Source organism: Vulpes lagopus, chromosome 6, assembly GCF_018345385.1.
Source record: "Vulpes lagopus strain Blue_001 chromosome 6, ASM1834538v1, whole genome shotgun sequence".
In the NCBI taxonomy this organism is placed as follows: Eukaryota; Metazoa; Chordata; class Mammalia; order Carnivora; family Canidae; genus Vulpes; species Vulpes lagopus.
In genome coordinates, this window is record NC_054829.1 from 132,891,143 (window position 1) to 132,914,334 (window position 23,192).

Here is a 23,192-nt window from a genome sequence, read left to right on the forward strand (position 1 = left end):
CTTCTACGCCTCTTGTAAATCACACCAACTATATGCCAAATATTGTATTATAATCTTAGCTATGAAGATGAGTAAAATATTATTTCTGCCCTAGAGGAATTCCTAGCCTCGGAGCAGAGACAGGCATATAAAGAACTAACCACAACCTTACATAGCCAGCCCTGTAATAGTGGTATGAGCAAAGCATAATGAGAACACAGGGAAGGCTCACCTGAAAGTCTTCAGGAAAGAGCTATGCTTTACGCAAGAGGATTATAGTCCTGCTGAAATATAACGGGCAAAATAAATAACAGAATTTAGAGAAAGTAACCATGGGAAAAAAAATCCATCAATATCATTTATATTAAAGGAAAATAGTTTCTTGAATTCAAGAAAATTGACCTGATGTCCCATGAGGAAAATAAACCAATTTTTGCTCTTTTTTGTTTATTATTTGTTACTTACCTTTTTTTCTTACCTCTTTTTTTTTTAAATTAAAAGATTTCGTTCTAAAATTCCATTTTCCTAAGATTAAAGATGCATGAAGTTTTGTCTTTGAAAAATGTAATGTTTCTTGGGGCTCCTGGGTGGCTCACTCGGTTAGGCACCTGCCTTCGGCTCAGGTCATGATCCTGGGGTCCTGGGGTCCAACCCGCATCAGGCGTCCTGCTCAGCTGGGAGTCTGCTTCTCCCTCTCCCTCTGCCCCTTCTCTTGCTCATGCTGTCTCCCTAATGGTCTCTCTCCCCCTCTCTCTGAAATAAATAAATCTTAAAAAAAATTAAATTAAATGTTTCTCTCTTTCAAAGTTTAAAATTCTCTTTGACCATTATTCACGATCACCTTCGATTTGTAAGACATTGATGAAATGCTGTGGGACCTATCAAGATGGAAAAAAAAAAACAAAACCAAAAAAAAAAAATAAAAAAACCACATGAGTTTCTGGCCTTTTCAGGTTTACATGCTAGTAGGAGAGACTGTGGCACAAAAATACCATAATGTCAAGTAAAATAGAATGAATGCCACCAAGACACTATGGAAATCGGGGTGAATTTGGTTGCTGCCTGTAACCTGAGTGACGTCATGTATCTAGGTTTAGGCTTTTGGTGTTTTTATCACGTCAGTGTTGCAGCAGAATCTAGCACTGGCAGGGACTGCGGCGGAGGGCACTAAGGGTCAGCGAAGTTTCACCATCTGCCCAGGGTCACATGGTTAAGGCACAAGATTCTGAGTCTGTGTTTCAGCATTTACTTTCTAAATCAGGACTGCAGATTCACCACCTGTTGCTAAGTTCAGCTCACGGCCCTGCCTTAATGCTATTATTCTTAGCTACTGCAGTATTTTAGAGGAATCTCTTTGAATTACTTCTGGCAGCGCACGTGTATAGGGTGATCTGACCAGCGAAACAGCCAGGAGCTCCCCAGGGCATCTGAACCCCTGCTCTACGGCATGTGGGATGCGGTACGTGGGCTCCTTAGAACCTGTCCGGTGCCATTTAGGTTCTGGGTCTTTGAATTTATAGCTCCCACTTCCTGGGACAAACATTACCACCCTTTCTTATTTTTATTTTTTTGAACCATTATGTATATCAAGACTCTGCTAAGGAGCTCCGTCCCTTGGAAGTTGAGCCAGCCTGGCTTTGCCTTATCTCCTGTGTGTAAGTGCTGCATCCTGAGTCTGTCTCTGAAAAACACTTTAACTCTACTTTGTAATCATCCATTTACTTCCAGATGAATTGAGGGCAAGTATTACCTATTCATCTTGGGATCGCTAGTGCTGTGTGGTATCTCTAGCACACAGAAAAAATTCAATAAACGTTTATTGACAAGATGTTATTTTGTGAAATGGGGTGGAGAAGGCAAAAATGACATAAAAGTGCCATATTTCTTTGTGCTTTTCTAGAAAAGTAGTCTAGCATAAGCAACTCCTTGCAATTTGTGATTTAGTATCATATGCTTTTTTGTCTTTAATTATATTTTTAAATCTTCCAGGGAAAATAATTATGACTCTTAAATTATATAGGTAGTATTAGTAATTAGTAGGATATTGAAAAGAGAAAGAAAGAAATTTACCACCTAATTTTTTTTTTGAAAGCATGACTTAATAAAGTTGGATCTAGGCCAAAGGAAAATGAAATATATGAGTACAGAACGAGGAAATCCATAAAGTTTATAGTGAAGCCTCTGATCGTGAAGAATCCTTTCAGCTGGGAGTCTCTATGACTGATGGTTTTGCCAGTTGATGAGTCTGCGTAAGGGAAGCAGCTACGCCCGGCAGGTGCACCTTGGGGTTTGGATTCATTGCCTCCCAAGCCCACCTAGCTATTAGCTTGTGGTAGCTACTTCTCTTGTATTAGATTCTTCTCAAAAATAAACCCCCAACTCCCTGGCCTGCTATGTCCACTCTGGGTGCTTCAGCTCAGGCTCTGTGACTCTCGAGGCGGGAAGGGCTGTGAGTCTGTACTTGTCAGATGGAAATGGGACATTTGAGAATGCAGTTGGTCTGGTTCCAGCGGCTTCTTGACTCTACAAGAAAAAGCAGCAGCTGGCCCATTGGGAGAAACTTTATCCCTTACTCTGCTGCCCGAAGCATAGCCATTGGGTTTTCTTGATTCGAGAAGGTTCCTCTAAATGTCCACTTCACTTATTGGCTTTTAGCTTGGCCACGCTGAAATCTGATGGTTTTGACTGCATCGGGGCCACAATTCAGCCTCAGTCCCAGTTATGTGTGGGATCAAAAATGGACAGGGTTACTCTGCTCAGTGGCAGGACTCAAGGCATTTCTCAGGGCTGTGTCCAGTACGCCCCTCACTGAATTTGCTGTACCCTATCCACTCTTTAACATTTGTCAGTGAACTAGCCATTCTCATTTGTCAATTGGAAAACTGCAGATGAATTAAAGATGTTCTTTTCGGGGCCATGAACTATAGAAATAAAATCCTGATTAATGCTAATGCTGTCTTAGTCACATAAGGAGATGCCCATGATAAGGGCTTGTTTTCCGATTAGAATGCGTGGAGTCAAGCTATTAATGGAGGCTTCTGCTCCCAGATGCCACCGTTGCTCTCTGGTTCACCGTGGTGCCTGACATTCATCATCAGAGTCTTGGCACAAAGTGAAGGACTCTTGCTTCTTGATTTAGAGGGTGCCACTCTCAGACCTGTGACTCCTACCAAAAGTTGACCCATTCATCTTGCGGTGGGGAGACCACATCACACAGAACATCACCCCTGTTGTTCCCAGAAGATTGACTATATCAGGCCTTTGAACCCTTTCAGGGCTATCGGCTCTGCCTCACAGACATTGACACATTTTCAGGTTACAGCGTTATTCTTCTAGTCTGATCATCCCATTCTAGCCACGTTATTGTGTCCCTTGAAAATAATCTTTGTCATGTTTTTTGTTTCTTTTTTTTTTTTATTTTCTGGGCCACTTGCGATTGGGAAATAATGTACCTTTTATCACAAAAACCACTCAACAATGTGTAATGGTCAAAATATTCAATGGACTTTCCACCCTTCCCACCATCTATAGATATCTAGTGTTGAAATTGCCTTTCAGGAATAGACTCAAAAAGGGGCACCAGGGCGTCTCAGTGGGTTAAGCATGTACCTTCTGCTTAGGTCATGAACCCAGGGGTCCTGGGATTGAGTCCCACATCGGGATTCCTGCTCCTCTCCCATCCCTCGCCTGCTGCTCCCCCTGCCTGTGCACCTCTGTCTTATAAAAAGGAAATAAAATCTAAGAAGGAAAGAAAGAAGAAAGAAAGAAAAAGAAAGAAAGAAAGAAAGAAAGAAAGAAAAGAAGGAAAAGAAAGAAAGAAAGAAAGAAAGAAAGAAGAAAAAGAAAGAAAGAAAGAAAGAAAGAAAGAAAGAAAGAAAGAGACTCCAAAAGGTTTCTGATTCTATGTCTCTTATCTCCTCCTTCTGCAGAAACTTGGTAGGTAGCGTGGTCACTAAATACAGCTGTCCCCAGAAAGAGATAGTGGCGCATTTCCACGAAGACAGGCTTACACAAGAGTGTTTACTGAAGCTTCATTCATAACGGCCCACATTCAGGAACAAACAAAATATCCTACAAGAGGTGAATGAATAAACCAACTCTGCTATCTCATACAATGAAAGAATCCTTAGCAAAATGAGGGAATGCGCTGCTGATGGGCGCAAGGCCATGGAGGGAAATGCATGACACACGTTGACCGAAGTAAGGCAGACATGAAAGCACAACGCGTAGGCTTCCACTTGGATGAATTCCAGGATGCCCACAACGGCTTTGCGGGTGTAGAGATGAGAACAGTGCTTGTTGCTGGGCGGCCGGCACTGACCGGGGTAGTAACGGAAGTAAACTTCTTAGGTGAGGGGAAGCTTGGGGAGAATGTAGCTTATACAGCTGCATTTTTAAAACTGATCAAACTGTACATGGAAGGTCTTTGTACCTCACTCGCAGGTAAGTTACACCTCAAGAAATAACAAAGAAACATCTAGATGAAGGAAGTGTGACGTGAAATTTCCAAACCAGAGAAACCTAATTCAAGCCAGCAGTATAAAAAGGAACAAATAAAGAAGAAAACAAGAATATGTGTAATGGAAAACTAAGTAAGTCGCAGAGACGAAAAATACAGCCTAGGGAATATAGTCAATAAGATTACAGTAACGTAAAAAAAAAAAAAAAAAAAAAGATTACAGTAACGTTATCTAGTGACAGAAGGTGACCACGCTTGTCATGGCAAGTAGCGAGCAATGCATCGAATCTGAATCATTACGGTGTACACCTGAAACTAGGTAACATTGCCAACTATACTTCAGTGTTTTATTTAAAAAATTGAAAAAAAAAGACAGCAAAATAGATGGTCAGCTAGTCAAAATATATAAATAACTGCAACTAATTATTTTCAAAAGGCAGAAATTTCCAGATTAAGCCATATAAAACAAATGTTAAAAACGAATGTTAAAACTCTAGTCATTAGTGCTTTGAAAGAGGCACCCGTCAAACAATATGAAGCCAAGAGATTTAAGGCTAAAGGACCAGAAATCATGTAACAACCAAAAAACTAACTAAAAGAAATACTTTGTGGTACTATCAGAAAACACATATTCCCAGTCAGACAAAAGAGACTCATCGTGACCGGTTTGTATACTGTTATAAGGTACAATCTGCCAACGTGTCATGTCTCGTGAATCTTTTATGCACCTAACACAATGACTTTAACATAAAGGAAAAATTGTTAGAAATTTAGAAAGCACCTGACAAAAGTACCTGACCCAGTCATAGTTGGGTCATTTAACACAGTTCTCTGAAAAATTGGTAGATAATAGAGACACAATGTATATGCATGACCTGGCTAATTCTGTTAATAATATTGGACATTAAACCTAAAACATTTTCTAATGTTGATTGAATTAGTCACACATTTGATCAGTAATGGGCCAAAAAGGAAATTGCAAACATTTCCCCATGACAGTTTTGGTAAAGGAAAGTAGCACGCTGCTGCTGCTTTGTTGGTAATACAGGTGGTTATAACCACTTTGTAAGGCAATTTGGTCATCTCTATCAGGATTTTACATGCATATATATTTTGTCCCAAAGGACTTTGCCTCTAGGAATATATATGACAAAATTACTCAGTATGTGCCCAAGTATATGTAAATAAGAGTGTTTCTAAGGTACTATTATAATATCGAAAAACTGCAAAAGATCTAATAACATCACAATCAGGAGGTTGACTATATTATGCTCAACTACTATGCTTCCCCTACTGTGGAAAAGTATGAGTTCATAAAAAAAAATACATATATGTTCATATATATATATATTTGCCTATAAGTAAATTTATATGTAGCTATGTGAGGTGATAGATGTTAACTAAGTTTATTTGGGTAACCATTTCACAATACATACCTATATCAAATAATTGTGTTGTGCATCTTAAACTAATTTAATGTTGTAGGTCAATTATATCGATAAAAATGGGGAAAATAAATAAATAATATATATATGTGAATAATAATGCTTTAAAACTCGTGAATGAGGGGAATAGGCAAGAGATAGCAAAATAATATATGTATATAATAATACATACATTATAATATGATCCTATTCTGTGTGTGTGTTTAATTCCTAAGATAATGAGAAGGTGTACCCCACATTGTAGGTAAAGGTGACTTCTGAAGGAGAAAATGGGATTTGGATGGTAGAGGATGAAGGAATATACAGGATGGGATGCGCACATTGCTTTCTGTTTTCATCTATAGTTTGAGTATTTTTATAGCCACTCATTTATTAAATAGTTAACAAAATATAATTCTAATTTAATCTGCGAGTTACTAGCCATCTAATTTTTAGATATCTCAACCCATGAGTTAATCATGTAAAGAAAAATAAGATTTTAGTTTTTATTTCACATAAAATATATATATTTTAAAGGAGAGGTTTGAATTTATTACATGTGCCATAATAAAAAGTCTGTGGCATATATAACACTGGTATAATATAATGCTTGTCCAGTGTGGACTCAAGAAAAATTTGTTAAATGAACAATAAGCCCTTAGTAATTAGATATTAAATCATGGACAACAATGATGACAACAACAGACATACACTGTAATTGACTCACTTATAAAAGAAAATGGAGGGTATGTTTATACATATACGTTTCCCATCTCCATGAATCCCCCAGAGCTTGTTTGAGCTTTAGAACCAAATAAGAGATCACAACAAGCAGCATATTTTTCTCAGTGTGAAGAGAATAGTAAAATGTTTTTTGTTTTTAAGGTTTTATGTATTTATTCATGAGAGACACACAGCGAGAGGCAGAGACACAGGCAGAGGGAGAAGCAGGCTCCCTGCGGGGACCCTGATGCAGGGACTTAATCCTGGGACTCAGGGATCAGGCCCTGAGCCAAAGGCAGACTCTTAACTACTGAGCCACCCAAGCGTCCCTAAACTAGTAAAATGTTCTAATGCTGAGCTGAGCAGATATGGGCAGGGTAAATTTAAGAAACCATATAGGCTTTGATATAAGCTGTGCTTAATAATTTTTTAAAAATTCATGATTTGGAGGAACAATAATCACTGCATCATTTTTTGTTTTTTAGCTCACTTCTGTCTTTGTTACAGATCCATCTCCTCTATAGGTCTTTGAATCTGATCAGAACCTACCTTATGCATTGTATGGAATACTGGACTAGATCAGAGGTTCCCAATTTTTTTTCCATTCATGGCGTTTTTAGTATTTTAGTAATTTTTCCATGATACCCTTCGACTGAAAGGAGTATCTTATAGTTCCTTTGTAAGGAAATTGTTAGGTCCAAAAAATTTAATAAATATTTCTATCCTCAAAACTTAGAATCCATTTGGAAAAATAATAAAGTAGGAACTTGAGACTAAAAAAATAAAGATTTATGAACCAGCTGAAATCAATCTTAATCGTTCTGAGTACATTCTATCTTATTTAAGAGCATACCAATACCAGTATTCATTAATTTCTACTTACTTTATAAAAGTATAACATAAAAACTATATTCATTCTGTTTTTCTGATTATCCAGAGAACTGAAAGATGGCAATCCTAGGAACTTATTTTTTTTTTCCCTAGGAAGTTATTAACAACACTGATAATGCACAGTAATTAGTTAAAACTGATTACATGATTTACATATGAATTTTTATTTAATAAAAATTTATACATAATTCAGCATCCATTCCTTAATATAAAGGGTAAAACATAGAAGGTCCTGAATCTTGCCTTTTTTCCCAATGTAAGCCTATTTCAAGTTTCTGAAGCTTTTCATTCTGTGCCTTCAAACAAATGTTTCCCAGTGTGAGTAAAATAGACCTTGAAAACTATGGCATTTTTTATTTCCCTTCTGAAAGCAGAGCAGAACCTGGAGAGGGAAGGAGGAGGAGAGGCAGAAAGCGAGAAAGAGAGAGAAGAAATAAACAGATGCCAGCATGACAAATACGTTGTCAGAGGTAAGAAAACTTGTTGTACTGGTTTTTCCCATTCGTATCGGTTCACAAATGAGTTGTAATCATTGTGCTCTGGTTGAAAAGTTGATCTACTTAGTAACTTAAATTTGAGTCAAATCATACTTACTAGACAAACTTCCTATATGCCCAAAGGAGAGTTCATAGCCTATGTGAGTACTGCTGTGGCCATGAGACATGAATTTACAGAAGACTTCAAGCACGGGGTATTTATCAAGCAGTGTTGTTCCTATTAACTCTGACTTCGTGGGACAGTAAAGGTAACAGCAAAGTGCTGGAACAGATCTGGTCACTGTGCAGTCACAGTGCTAAGCACCAGCAGACGTACAACTGTGGTGAATTAGTCACCACAATACAGCAGGCAAAAGACACTGTAGGGCTGCGTGAAATGAATCTGCACACTTAAGCATAAGACACTAGAGAACAATAGTAACGGACCAGAATAAATTAACGTTATTGGCATGAAATCATTGGTTTGAGATCCAAGAAAAAGAAAACCACCTACTCACCCATAGGGGAAACAATATCCCAAGAGAAATCTAAGAACCTCTCTAAAATCTTGAAGAATTTATCTACATGTTTTCTGTGCATTTTTCCCTATCTCTGCTCTCTCGGTGATACTCTAAAGGGTGATTTTTCCCACCCTATCTCCCCATCCCTACGACAAGACGACACAGGAACAAAAAAATGACCCAGAGGAACATTGGCACAGAAAGATATTCTTGCAGAGTAGTTTTCTTCTTGCTTGTAGAAACTAAATATGATTGGGGTTGGGGAAGGAAGAAGGCAGACAGAACTGAAAGGAAGGACCTGGTGCACAGGTAAGGGGTAGATGAGATGGTGTCATCAGACAGAGACCCAGCACTGAGCAGTCTATCTGTGTAGACCTTCCCTGTAATCCATTGTCTGTGTCCAGCTCCTTTTGCAACAATCCCAGACTTTTGTACTCCCATCTGATGTAGAAATGCCTTAAGTGGGGATGAGGCCATGAGAGGAAAAACTCTACTCCTGATCAAGGTGGAACTCAACAGAAGCAGCTGGGCATTTCTTGTTGAGTCTGACCAATTGTGAACACAGTACCAATGTTAAAAATCTTTGTTTCAAGCAACATTACAAGGTCCCAGAAATTCTGGAAAATTCTGGAAGCTGTGTCAAAAAGACCTTTTAAAATATTGAATAAAATTGTATAAAATACCAATTACATAAATAAATGTGATCTAGAGAAGTTGATGAAATTTGCTGAATGAAGCAAGAGCACAAGTCTAGGAGGTAACTGAAAGTTGGAGCTGCCCACTGACCCAGGGAAATATGATCCCTGGTAGCTTGAAGCTTTGCTGTTAATGACTGTGCTTAAGACAGGGGCAGGACAAAGATTAGGGCCAGTGTATAGGGAGGAATTAGATTGGAGGGTCTCGTGTAAAGTCCAGACGTATAATGACCTAAACCGGGGAAGGGATGAAATAGGAGACTTCTCTGACTAGGCCTGGCTTTGGGTAAAGGGAGAAGAAGTAATATTTTTTGTCCAGAGGCCTGCTCTTTAATGGGCTTTGAACTTGAATTCACATTATTTTCAATTAAAGAATTTTGGTATAAAGAAGCTCTGGGCTTGTAGCTTTCTGGGACATAGAGAAGTAGGCAAATTCTTTCTTGCTGAACACATCCTCACATTAAGGCTCAACACAGCCCCACAGAATTTTAAAAAACATAGGCTCAGAATTAAAGATCATAAAATGCATAAATAAAACCACAAGTTGTAAGTGAGATACAACAGGACTAACACAGGAAAAGTATTGGAATTATTAGAGATACAAAATGTACAAGTGTGACTAATAAATTTATATCAACAAAATGTAGAATAAAAAACATGAGTAAGGATCAAACACCTATCAAAAATGAGCAGGCATGGTTGGTACAAAGCAAAATTACACTTTTAGAAGTGAAAAATATAGTCAGTGAAATTAAAGCTAAGTTTCCAAAATAACTGCTTAAAAGAGATTAACAATCCAGAAGATAGAAACTAACAAGTCATACAATTGGTGCTCACACAGACAAACTGATGAAAAAGTACAAAAGAGAAGTTGAGGAACAAAGAAGATAGAATGAGCTAGTCCAACACATACCTAATCAAAGTTCTGGGGAAAAAAAATAGCAGAAGGGACAACATCTAAATGGACAACGGCTAAGAATTTCACAAGACCCAGTGAGCTCATTCTGAGGAATACCAACAGGTCCCAAACAGGATAAATTATCGTATGCAGGTATGGAATTAGAAAAAACTGTAGAGAACCAAATAAAACAGTAAGTGTTAGAAAAAGCAGGGAGGTGTCTATGTCTTCTTTGGTGAAATGTCTGTTCATGCCTTTTGCCCATTTCATGATTGGATTGTTTGTTTCTTTGCTGTTGAGTTTCATAAGTTCTCTATAGATCTTGGAAACTAGCCCTTTACCTGATAGGTCATTTGCAAATCTCTTCTCCCATTCTGTAGGTTGTCTTTTAGTTTGTTGACTGTACTTTTGCTGTGCAGAAGCTTTTTATCTTGATCAAGTCCCAATAATTCATTTTTGCTTTTGTCTCCCTTGTCTTCATGGATGTATCTTGCAAGAAGTTGCTGTGGCCAAGTTCAAAAAGGGTGTTGCCTGTGTTCTCCTCTAGGATTTTGATGGATTCTTGTCTCACATTTAGATCTTTCATCCATTTTGAGTTTATATTTGTGTCTGGCATAAGAGAAACAGGTGACTGGGTGACAGGCACTGAGGGGGGCACTTGACGGGATGAGCACTGGGTGTCATACTATATGTTGGCAAATCAAACTCTATAAAAAATATACAAAAAAAAGTTTTATAGTTTGAAAGACCTGGGTTCAAATTCCAAAAATAAAACAAAACAAAACACAAATTCCATGCCTGGTACTTAAGAGCTATGCAAGTTCATAGAAATTACTCTAAATTTTTATCCTTATATTTCCTAATCTATGAGAATAATATGATAATGCAATTGTAAACATATGTATGATAATGTTTAACACATAATAATATGTAATAATATTAAAATTGCATAAGCCAAAAAAAAGGAGGGAGAAAAGATGGATTATGAGCAAAGGAATGAAACTAACATTTCACTTCTCAACAACCTCTTAACTGAAGCCAGAAGGCACTAGAATAACATCCTCAACATGTTACCAGTTTCTTTCAACCTAAAATCGTGCCCAGCAAAGGCATCTTTCAATGAAAGCCAAATTAAAAATGTTTTCATGTAATAATTGATCTACCACAACAGATTCTCCCTGAAGGAACATCTGGGGGATATACTTTAGTGAGAAGAAAAAAGATGCTAGAAGGAAGGTCTGAGAAGTATTCTTAAAAGGGGAGGGCAGAAAGACAGGTAACGGGAGAGGGTTTACAGGAAGCATCAAGAGTCTGGGTAATGTCCTATTTCATTGTATGTTATTTATTATATATTATATACATTACATATGTTCCTTTTTGTACTAGTTTTTAAAATAGATGAAAATCATCAGTCTAGAAAAGAAAATACTGCAGCATGAGAGAAAGTGAAGCATATTATTCTGAAAAATCCAATCTCCAAAAAAGTAATTGATAAAAGAAAGCAAAAGAAATTGTAGACAACTGCATGGCTTACCCCCAAAAGATTCAAGTCATTGTCATTCCTAAGAAATAGGAGTGTCAGTCCAATGGAGAGTACAGGCTGAGAAAGAGACACCTGGATGCTATGTGAAAATAAGAAGCCAGGAAGAAAAGGGAGGTGGTTGGAAGGACAACTGGCCAATGAAAGAGCAGAATAACAGAATGGGCCCTGATGAAAAACTTGATGCAAAAAATTGCACCTGTGTGTTGAAGAAAAACATCAGGTTCTCTTAGAATAAGAAATAAATAATAAGGTGAAGGACATGATGAAAGAACAATAAACACGAAACACCGCGGCCAGAAATACACTCTAAAAAGTAAGGCTAGTGCTGAGGAAGAAGGCAGACACTGGTGACAATTCGCAACACTCTTGAGCACAGAGGGTCTCTAAACCCTGGGCTGATATGCAGGCACCGTGTCACTACTGGTTTACCAATATGTGGGTTAGCACTGTCCCCAGTTACAGGAGCGGGGTAAAAGCCTGAAAGAAGCTGCTTGTTGGAAATCACATAGTTGGGGGGCGCCTCGGTGGCCCAGTTGGTTGAGCATTTGACTCTTGATTTTTGGCTGAGGTCATGATCCCAGGGTTGTGAGATGGAGCCCCATGAGAAGATTCTCTCTCTCTCTCTCTCTCTTTCCTATGCCCCACATGAATATGTTCTCTCTCTCTATAAAATAAAAAAAATATGGGCTCAGCCCTGGTGGCTCAGCCCTGGTTTAGCGCAGCCTTCAGCTCAGGACCTGATCCTGGAGACCCAGGATCGAGTCCCACGTCGGGCTCCCTGCATGGAGCCTGCTTCTCCCTCTGCCTGTGTCTCTGCCCCTCTCACTCTCTGTGTCTCTCATGAATAAATAAATAAAATCTTAAAAAAAAAGAAAATAACAAAAAAGTTTTCAAAATAGAAAAAAAAATCCCTTGATTGGAATTTGAACCCTGGTTTTTCTTATTCCAATGTTTGGATTGTTAATCTTTACCCAGAATATCAAAAAAGTTAAAATTCAAGTTGACTTCCTTTGGGTAAAAATAGAGTCACTGCTGCATGCATAATAGACCAAACGTCAGTGAAGATAAAACAGTATTAAAACTGTATGCTCCCGGAAATCCAACATAGAAATATTGTGTGTGTGTGTGTATCACAGAGACCAAAGGAGAGGATGAATAAAGACACCAACATGCTTTATAAATGCAAATGCAGATTCTAGCATCAAGTCAACAACCATCAAATTCATCAGGTTTGCAAAAGAATAAAAGCCACATGAGGGTTTAGCATATATAACATATGAGTGAAATATGCCAAAGGAGAAAATGTATTGTAACATCTTTAAATCTGAAGATGTTCAATTACAGGGTAATCTCAGTTGAATCCTAAAGGCATTTAATAACCTTAAAACTCTTCTATAATAAAATAACTTATAAATGAGAATATACTTACTTCTTTCATGTGATAAAGAATGTTTTTCTAGCCAACAACCGAAATCATATTGAAAGTTAAAATACCAGAATCATTTTCAATACAATCAAGAAGCAAGGCACCAGTATTTATTTTAAATTATTCTGGACCTGTAATCCAACTCAATGACTATTGAAAACCGTTAAGAAATACAGTTTCACAAAGTGTATAGATACGTCATGATATGCAGATAGTTGGTATGATTACCAATTGTAAAAACTATTATAAAAACGTCTAATTCAACTAATTAGAATGATCTATATTTCTTAGTATTTACATGGTATAGGGACATGGGGTTCTCAGACAGCAGGCATGCTCACAGGTGGCAAATTTCTGAAAAGAAAGTCAGAAGTTTAGACTAAGAGCCTTGTGATTGGTGGGACCTTGGTGGCTCAGTTGGTCAAGTGTCTCTCGATTTCCACTCAGGTCGTGATTGATCTCAGCATTGTGAGGGTCAACCCCGCCCCCCCCAATCAGGCTCTATCTCAGTGGGGAGTCTGCTTGAGATTCTCCTTCTGCCTCTGCCCCTCCTCTACCTGTCTCTCTCTAAAATAAATACATCTTTTTTTTTTTAAAGGGGGCCTTGTGATTATTGACTACTGGGACGCTATCCTACAAGTAGAAAGCTATGTACAAAATTATGTTTAACGATAATTACTCTGATGTTGATTATATAATTTCAAAAAATTTTAACATTTCTAACTGTCCAATTAAAGAAGAAAGTTTAAATATTGTACTGCACATTCATTACATTTGGATTTCGAAAGATGGGAAGTGACATGGGATGTTAATATAAGTGCAAAGGGTGTATATTATTTGTATGCTCTCAAAAATATAATTTAAAAATAACCCTGCAAGAGGACCCTCTATATACAGTATCTTCACTACAAAGGAAAAGGCTGGTGCCACACTTAATGTTTATGATCTTTTAGTGCTAAGATTACAAGTGATTCTTATGTCTTTATGTATTTCTGTTTTCAATTCAAATAGAAGGTAGGCTGGGGGTGGAGAGAGAGAAAGAGGAAGGAGGGAGAGAGAGGAGAGAAGGGTTCTCCAGCCACAGCTATATTTCATAGCAATCATGCCATCAGAAAGAAACGAAATATGAATCAGGGAAGGTTGCTGGCTGATGGGAACAGAGAGGAAGAGATTTGGTGGTAGTGCTCATTTATACGCCTTCCAGGAAAAAGAGTGTTTTGGTAAAATAGCAGTTATTTGACTGGGCTATTGAGAATCTGGACACATAACATTATATGATCCTAATACTATTGAACATTCAAATCATATAACAGAAGGCTGGTTAAAATATTTAACCATATTAAATTTGTTGAATTGACTATGGTGAGGCCTCCTGACAACCAAACAGCTGGCCTCTGTTGGTGACAGCCCAACTTCAACTTGTTCACACTGATGAAAACTTTATCATGTAAATTATCATAAGTTAATTCTCACAACACTTAAAAGCTAAGATATGCTTGTCACCATTTTATAAATGTGGAAACTACAGATAAAAATGGGCCTGTCCAGGATCACACAGAAATGCATGGTGAATCCAGTATTTGAACCCTGGTCTCCCCACCCCCATCTCTCTCTGAAGCCCCAAGTTCCCAGTGTATACTTATGACCTCCCACATGGCAGGCCCTCGGCTCTAACCCTAAAACTAGCACCAGAAGATAGGGATTATTAAACAAAATAAACACTGAGACCCGTATTCATCTGATTTCTGGAAGGCCAGCCATTGCCAGGCTGGAAATGCCATCGCCAGGCTGGAACCCTCACCTCTGTGAGGAAACCAATACAGCTTGAGAACAAACACATGCCCCTACACAAGAAGTGTGTTCAAATACAAAGGAATTATTCTAGAGGAAAAGGATCGTCAATTGGATACAGAAAGTCTCCTTGAAGGAAGGAGCTCTTGAGATGCTCTTTGAAAGAGGATTCGGCCTAAAGTGTCAAATACTAACTGGGAGCCAGCAAGGTGTATTTGAAGTGACAGGGGTAGGAGGCAGCAAGTGATGTGTTTTTTAGGGTAAATATAATTATACAAGATTATAAAGAGAGATGAAACTCAGTAGATCAGTTAACGAGTGGCTTTTTAAATAATGACCTAAGGAGTCAGGCCTAATTTTATAGGCAATTACCTTAAGGTTCAGCTGTGGTTGACATCCAGTGCGTAAAGCTGGTGTTTGATCTTTTCTCTTGCGAGTCAAAAGAGCATTTTATCATCCATTGCTCTCTGAATCATCTCAAGAAGCTACCCAATAAAGTCTATATTGTGCTGTTTACTTGGAAATGTTTTTTGCTGATGTGAATATTAGTGCCCACATAGGCCCATGTGAGGTTGTTTCACAACTTTATATTTTTCAGATTCCATCAAGCTGACATCGCAAAATAATATCTTATCGCGGTGAGTCCCCGTCTGTGAGATAAGTCTGACTAATGGTACTCACTTAAAAAGATCAATCTTAGAGACTTTAATCCTGGAACTTCTTTTCTATCTATTTTTTGAGTGCACAAGGATTAACCCACATCTAGCCTGAAAACTCCCACTAAACAATCACAGAAAAAAAAAAATAGCCAATCAAAAAAGATACGGTAAATTGTACCTGAAAATTCTAGCCAAGCTTTCTGTATAGGAGTTTCTACAAACCACTCTTTGCAGTCCTGATAATCTAACTTCCTGATGGTAGCACATAGGTCCTACATTTTTCCCTTTGGAAAGAAGGGACTGTCCTCTGTACAATCTGTGGCCCATGGCAGATTCTGAGTGCAGACATGATCCACAAAAGCTACTGAAGGGATGAGTTGATAGCATTAGTTTTAGGTCTGTTAGAACCTACTTCAAATCCCCAAATCTTAGATTTCCCAAACTAAGTTTAATTGTAAAGGCAAACAAGTGTAGATTTTAAGAGAAGGATGTGTGTATTTCTGGGGTGAGAAGCAACCAGGCTTCCAACACAATTCACATACCCAGAATTAGTTATTCATGTGTGGATGCATACGGTCCCTATGAACCGCACATTTAGTTATTTCCAATGCCTCTTCTGTGTTCGCCATTTTGGACATAAAAGTTCTCTTTGCAAACATAGGAGTTCCCTTTGCCTGATCTGTAACTTCATTTCTTATTCAGGTTTGAAGCAGAATAAGACAACGCTTCCCTCTGAAAGCCATTTTTCAGGAAAATGGGCGTTCAGTGTTTGCATGAGTTCCTCACTTTATGTAATCTATAGTAGATTTTGAAATGCTTTCTTGGAATATAGCACATTTCCTGTGTGCTATATTGGATAAGGATCTAAACAGGTGTCATATCACCCCTATCTGAAACGTGCTTTGCTCTTTCAGCTGTAGGAGAGTGGCTGCTCCTGTGGTTTATTTAATTAATGCAGTGTTTATTGACAGTACTTTCTTACATTGGACAAGCGCTGATTTTTGATAGGTCCTTATTCGGAATATTTCGGAATAATCATCATTGTCTCTTAGTTTAAGATCTACAGCTGAGGAATTTCAGGATATTCTTTCATGATCTACAGCTGAGGAATTTCATGATAATCATTATTGTCTCTTAATTTAAGATCTACAGCTGAGGAATTTCATGATATTCTCATGGCATTTGTTCTGAGGCCCACGCTACTTGGATAGGTCATTAGATGTGAATCACCTAGTTTCTCTACACCCCAAGTAAAGTAGAAATATAGTGAGGTTCCCTTTAGGATTCTGTAGGACTAAAGATTCTTCCAAGCAATGCCTTTGGACTCCTTTAACCAGAGCACGTGTGACCTAAGTTTAAATTTGAAATTCTCCAGCCAAATTTTATAGGATGGACTTCTTAATTTCAATAAGAAAAGCAAATCAAGTTGCAAATGACTATTTAGTAGATGAGTCGTTAATTAAGTCGTACAGCTATTACAGAAATACTATTTTTCAATGTTTATTGCCATAGAGAAATGTTTATAACTCCCAAACATGAGGAGCATCATGTCAAACTGTAACTGAATCGAGCATGGAGCACATTCCATAGAAAAATAATTATTTTACTGTTATGGGTGCTCTACCTCAATTAGCCTTGACAGTGGGGTATAATCCAGAAGAATGTAATATGTCTTCCATAGCACTTTGCTAGTGTGTATTTTTTGGAATACAAATTCTGTAAATGATTAATTTGTGTTCTACTTTTTAAAAATTTATTATAAATTAACTTTTATTATGATTTAAGGGCAACCCTCCTTTCTCTTTCTTGTATTTGGTGTGTGTGTGTGTGGGGGGGGGGTTGTGTGTTTGTTGTTATATATTTAATATTATTTTTAAAATTTAGATTCAATTAATTAACATATAATGTGTTACTGGCTTCAGAGCTCAGGATTCGGCAATCTTAATATAACACCCGGTGCTCATTACATCACGTGCCCTCCTTCATGCTCATCACCCAGTTACCCTGTGTTTTTAGACCAGGAAATTTGAGAAATAGTCAAACAATATTAAACAGGACTTTTATTGCAGGATTCTCCAGAAATTTGAGCATGTTTGCAGTCGTTTTGGACCTTAAAGAGAGAAAAATTTTAGATTTTAATGAAATCTAGTTATACCATTTATTTTCCTTCCATAGTTCGTACCTTTTGTATTCTGCCCAGGAAATCTTTACCTATTTCAAGACTGCAAAGGTTTTCTTCTATGCTTTCTTTTAGAAGGTTTGTATTTTTAGCTTTTACACTTAGGATTATGATATCTTGTGTCAGTTTTTATGAATGGTGTATCTGAAGAATTTTTTTTCAACCCAGTTGAAACCCCAAGAAACCCAGTTGTTCCTGTATCTCTCACTTAGAAAGATTATGCTTTCATTTTTTTATTTGGCACAATTGTCAAATCCAATTGATTGTGTATCTGGACTTTCTCTGAACTCTTTTTTTCTGTTCCATTGATTTGTCTGTTGGTCTTTATGCCATTATCACATTGCTTTGACTTTTATGGCCTCATAGTAAATCTTGATATCTGGTAGTATAGATTCTCCGGAATTGTTCTTTTTTTTTTTTTTTTTTTCAAGAGTACTTTGCCTCTGCTAGACCCAATTTTAGAATCAGCTCACCTAAGTTGTAAAAGAAGGCCTGCTGGAGCAATCAGACAACAAAAAGACATTAAAGGCATTCAAATTGGCAAAGAAGAAGTCAAACTCTCCCTTTTCGCCAATGACATACTCTACATAGAAAACCCAAAATCCTCCACCCCAAGATTGCTAGAACTCATACAGCAATTTGGTAGCATGGCAGGATACAAAATCAATGCCCAGAAATCAATGGCATTTCTATACACTAACAATGAGACTGAAGAAAGAGAAATTAAGGAGTCAATCCCTTTTACAACTGCACCCAAAAGCATAAGATACCTAGGAATAAACCTAACCAAAGAGGTAAAGGATCTATACCCTAAAAACTATAGAACACTTCTGAAAGAAATTGAGGAAGACACAAAGAGATGGAAAAATATTTCATGTTTATGGATTGGCAGAATATTGTGAAAATGTCAATGTTACCCAGGGCAATTTACACGTTTAATGCAATCCCTATCAAAATAGCATGGACTTTCTTCAGAGAGTTGGAACAAATTATTTTAAGATTTGTGTGGAATCAGAAAAGACCCCGAATAGCCAGGGGAATTTTAAAATAGAAAACTATAGCTGGGGGCATCACAATACCAGATTTCAGGTTGTACTACAAAGCTGTGGTCATCAAGACAGTGTGGTACTGGCACAAACACAGACACATGGATCAATGGAACAGAATAGAGAACCCAGAAGTGGATCCTGAAATGTACGGTCATCTAATATTCGATAAAGGAGGAAAGATTATCCATTGGAAGAAAGACAGTCTCTTCAATAAATGGTGCTGGGAAAATTGGACATCCACATGCAGAAGAATGAAACTAGACCACTCTCTTGCACCAGACACAAAGATAAACTCAAAATGGATGAAAGATCTAAATGTGAGACAAGATTCCATCAAAATCCTAGAGGAGAACACAGGCAACACCCTTTCTGAACTCGGCCACAGCAAGTTCTTGCAAGATACATCCATGAAGGCAAGAGAAACAAAAGCAAAAATGAACTATTGGGACTTCATCAAGATAAGAAGCTTTTGCACAGCAAAGGATACAGTCAACAAAACTCAAAGACAACCTACAGAATGGGAGAAGATATTTGCAAATGACCTATCAGGTAAAGGGCTAGTACCCAAGATCTATAAAGAACTTATTAAACTCAACTGCAAAGAAACAAACAATCCAATCATGAAATGGGCCAAAGACATGAAGAGAAATCTCACAGAGGAAGACATGGACATGGCCAACATGCACATGAGAAAATACTCCACATCACTTGCCATCAGGGAAATACAAATCAAAACCACAATGAGATCCCACCTCACCCCAGTGAGAATGGGGAAAATTAACAAGGCAGGAAACCACAAATGTTGGAGAGGATGTGGAGAAAGGGGAACCCTCCTGCACTGTTGGTGGGAATGTGAACTGGTGCAGCCACTCTGGAAAACTGTGTGGAGGTTCCTCAAAGAGTTAAAAATAGACCTGCCCTACGACCCAGCAATTGCACTGCTGGGGATTTACCCCAAAGATTCAGATGCAGTGAAACGCCGGGACACCTGCACCCCGATGTTTCTAGCAGCAATGGCCACAATAGCCAAACTGTGGAAGGGGCCTCGGTGTCCATTGACAGATGATGGATAGAGAAGCTGTGGTCTATGTATACAATGGAACATTCCTCAGCCATTAGAAACGACAAACACCCACCATTCGATGTGGATGGACCTGGAGGGTATTATGCTGAGTGAAATAAGTCAATCGGAGAAGGACAAACAGTGTATGTTCTCATTCATTTGGGGAATATAAATAATAGTGAAAGGGAATATAAGGGAAGGGAAAAGAAATGTTGGGAAATATCATGAGGGAGACAGAACATAAAGACTCCTAACTCGGGGAAACGAACTAGGGGTGGTGGAAGGGGAGGAGGGCGGGTGTTGGAGGGGAATGGGTGACGGGCACTGAGGGGGGCACTTGACGGGATGAGCACTGGGTGTTATTCTGTATGTTGGTAAATTGAACACCAATAAAAAAATAAATTTATTATATAAAAAAAAGAAGGCCTGCTGGGATTGCGTTGAATTTACAGATACATTTAGGGAAAACTGACATTTTAACATCAAATCGTCCAATTTCATGAGCATGATATTCTCCAGACATTTAGATGACGAGTTGATAAACTTTTTCTGTAAGGGGTAAGTTAGTAAATATTTTAAGCTTTGCTAAATGTTATGAGCTCTGTTCCAGCCTCTCAACCGCAAAAGTAGCCTTAACCACATATAATCAAATGGGTGTAGCTATATTCTAAACACAAAAAACAGGCCACAAGCTGCAGGCACAGTTTGCAAACCCCTGATCTGGACCATCTTCAGTTTCTCTCATCAGTATTTTGTAGTTTTGAGTACATGTTATTACATACTTATACCTAAGTATTTCATGGTGCCTACTTTTGTGGATTACATTTAGACACTTTAAATTTCCAATTACTCATGGCTGTATACAAAAATATAATTTGTTTATATATTTATATTGTTTCCTGTGACCTGCTAAATTCAATTATAGTTCTAGAAATATTTTTCTATGGGTTCTTCAGGACTCTATTGTCTGCAAATGACACTGTTTATCTATTTTTTTCCCAATATTATTTTCTTTTTCCTCCCTTATTTTATCACACGGCTTAGGGGCTCCAGTACTGATTGAATAGAGTAGGCATATTTGCTTGTAGCTGATTTTAGGAGTAAAGAATTCATCTTTCATTGTAAAGTAAGATATTAGCCGTAGCCTTTTCAGGTTCAAGAAATCTCCTTCTATTTCTAGTTTGCTAGGAGGTTTTCTTTCAGCCAAGTATTGAATTTTGACAAATGCTTTTATTCCTCTTTATTCGATTAATACGGAGAATTATATTGACTGGCTTTCAAAGATATTTCTGTGTAGATTTATTTTCATGGGATATCTTTGTCTTTGACAGAATAATTCGCCTTCACGAGGTAAGTTGAGAGGTATTTTGTCCTCTTGTATTTCTCTGAAGAGTTAGTGTAAAATTCGTATTTTTTCTTAATTTTTTTTTATTAGAATTTTCCAGTGAAGCTATTTGGACTTGGAGCCTTCTTTATGGGAAGATATTTTTTTTCTAAAGATTCTTTATTTTTTTATTTGTGAGAGAGAGCGAGAGAGCATGGGGCGGGGGGGTGGGCAGAAGGAGAAGTAGACCCCCCCTGCTGAGAAGGGAGCCAGACTCAGGGCTCAATCCCAGGATCTTGAGATCTTGACCTGAGCTGAAGACAGCGCTTAACCCACTGAGCCCCCCAGATGCTCCTGTGGGAAGAATTTTAATTATGGACTAAATTTCTATACTAGATATAATTTGAACATTTTATTTTTTGCGTGTGTCAGCCTTTGTAACTTGTGACTCTTAAGGAATTTGTCTTTCTTCTAAGTTGTTAAATTTATTGCCACAAATTGTTTTTGATACTCTTAATTTCTCTCTCACGTCTGTCGTATACGTAGTGACGTCTCTTCTTTCGATGTTGAGATCGGTAATTTTGTACTTTCTCTCTTTTTTCTTGAACAATTTAGGTTGAGATTTACCAATTTCATTATCTTTTCATTGTAATTGTTTCCATTGATTTTCTTTTCCATTTCACCTCTTAATTGTTTCTTTCCTTCTCTTTGTGTTTTGTCTCTTTCTCTAGTTTTTTTTAAGGGGGAAGCTTAGTCTATTGCTTTTATCTTTTTTTTTTTTTTTTGCAATGTAAGCATTGATAATTATAAATTTTTATCTAAGAACTATGTTAGTTGCACTTCTCAAAGTTTGATATATTTTGTTTCCATTGTCTTCATCTCAGGGTCCTGGAACTGAGCCCTGGCTTGGGGGTCAGCATGAGGGGTCTGCTTCTCCCTCTCACGATGTGCACACACTCACTCTCTCTATAGCTCTCTCTCAAATAAATAAAATCTTTAAAAAATGGATGGTATGATGAAATACATGCAAGAACAAACAAAGATACTACTTATAGATAGAAAGGACAGAAAGTCATAGTTATGATCATGACTTTCTCAGCAGACATTTTTATACGTCGCCTTTACACAGGCCATTCATCGGGTGATATCCAATGTAGTCACCTAGTCTCACATGTTCTATGTCCAAAACAATGTAGGAGGCTAATTGGAAATACACAGCTTCCCTCCTGCGTGATTCTCGAAGACAGCACGAATCTGTGTTGGTCCTGGTAACTTTCATCTTTGTGCCCCTTCCTGTTCAGATCTCAGCTTTGGTCTTCATCACTACAGCATCATCAGAGAAGGCGGATGTGGCATCGAGAGAAAATGAGAGAGAGACAGAGAGGTTACACGAACATTATACAACCCAGGATTTGGGGCGAGGGGTCTTCCGCCCATGTGCTCTATCCTACAAGTGTTTAACTTGGCGCCTTGTTGCTTTTCTTTTGTGTCTCATTGTGAATTTTAGATTGATTTAATAAATCATGTTGTTTATCTTAATTTGATCTCCAAGGCTTTCCGTTTTGATTTTTCCAGGACGGTAATTGGAAGCCAGCGTTTTGTCACAGTCTTTTCCCAAATAACAATCCCTATAATAACAAAACTAATGGTATTTTAACAGATGATGATGAGCCTTCTATTGGCATTGTTGGTATTTGTCAGTGTTTCTGAAAATTGATTTTGATAAGTGTGTGGTTTTTTTTAAAGCTTATATTTATTTATTTGAGAGAGAAAGAGCTCAGAGGGAGAGTGAGAGAGAGAAGCAGACTCCTCCATGAGCAGGGAGCCCAATGAGGGGCTCGATCCCAAGACCCTGAGATCATGACCTGAGCAGAAAGCAGACACATAACGGACTGAGTCACCCAGGCGCCCCAGATTATGATAAAAGAAAGTCTAGTTAAAACTTGAAGGAAGTTTAATTAAAAATTCAATTAAAAAATTCAATAAAAAAAGTGATTGTAATATTAAATAGACATATGGGCCACAGAATTAAGTCATGTAAATTATCAAATTATTTCATGGTCCTTGCAAAGAACTGCTGTGTGCATTTATA

The 23,192-nt window shown here is 37.8% G+C and overlaps 1 long non-coding RNA gene across 2 annotated transcripts; it reads left to right on the forward strand.

Moving 5' to 3' along the window:
* The first annotated feature begins 1,268 nt into the window (after positions 1 to 1,268).
* Positions 1,269 to 22,570, forward strand: LOC121493599. 2 transcript variants are annotated; one of them, XR_005988511.1, is made up of 4 exons: positions 1,269 to 1,438; positions 1,571 to 1,634; positions 7,851 to 7,946; positions 22,402 to 22,570. It is a non-coding gene; the product is annotated as an uncharacterized LOC121493599 (long non-coding RNA). The 2 variants fall into 2 exon arrangements; XR_005988510.1 differs by lacking the exon at positions 1,571 to 1,634.
* The last annotated feature ends 622 nt before the right edge of the window (positions 22,571 to 23,192 follow it).